This window comes from Fulmarus glacialis, unplaced genomic scaffold (genome assembly GCF_000690835.1).
Source record: "Fulmarus glacialis isolate BGI_N327 unplaced genomic scaffold, ASM69083v1 scaffold7727, whole genome shotgun sequence".
Classification (NCBI taxonomy): Eukaryota; Metazoa; Chordata; class Aves; order Procellariiformes; family Procellariidae; genus Fulmarus; species Fulmarus glacialis.
In genome coordinates this window covers 14,483-15,367 of record NW_009223734.1, presented here as the reverse complement: position 1 = coordinate 15,367, position 885 = coordinate 14,483, and positions in this window count along the sequence as shown.

Here is an 885-nt window from a genome sequence, read left to right as displayed (position 1 = left end):
GTCTCAGGCAGGGAGCGAGGCCGGAGGCTGGATCCGTCCCGCGGGGCCAGGCAGCACCGTCCCCAGCATCACCTCGGGATGCGCTGGTACCCGGGTGGGTACACAACCCACCCCCGAACCGTGCAACCCCAAACCCCCCTGTCACCCCAAAACAGGTCCTGGGCAGCCAGGGGAGCCCCGGGGGGGGCTGGGGTTTGCAGAGGATACAGGGCTTGGGTTAAAAATCTCCCAGAAAGGGAGGAGAGGGACTTCCCCAGCACCCCTGCACCCCGCTGAGGTCTCCCCATCCCGGTATCTCAGCACCGAGTTTCTCTGCCATCAGCTTTCGGGTCCCCTGTATATCGAAAATTGATATTCCCCCCCACCTAAAATTGATATTCCCTCCGCTCTCCCCAAATGCTGGAGCTCTCGGCACTCATCCTGCAGCCATTGGGGAACGCTGGGCCCACAGCAGCCCCCCGAGCTGCTGGAGGCTCCCCCCGGTCCCTGCCCTCCCCACCGCCCGTCTTTGCCACGGTGGCTTTGCACCATCCCGCCAAGGCAGGTCTGAAGGGGTTCCCTAGGGGACATCATCCATGGGACATGTCCCGTCCGTGGGACAATGGTTTCCTGGGTCCCCCCAAGGGTGGGCACCCGGCTGGGGGAGGGCAGGACACCCACGTCGATCCCCAGGCCGTGGGTGCTGGCACCGCTCCCACCCCGGGGTGACACCACGGTGAAACGCCAGTGCCACCATCCGTGTCCCCATCCCGGGAAGCTCCTGTCCCGCCATGGCCCGCTCCCCCCCAGAGGGCTGGGGGGCTCCTGGGGAAGGAGCAGCTCGATGCAGGGGGGCACCGCACCCATGGGTGCTCACCCCCATCCATGGCCCAGGGCGGGCACACG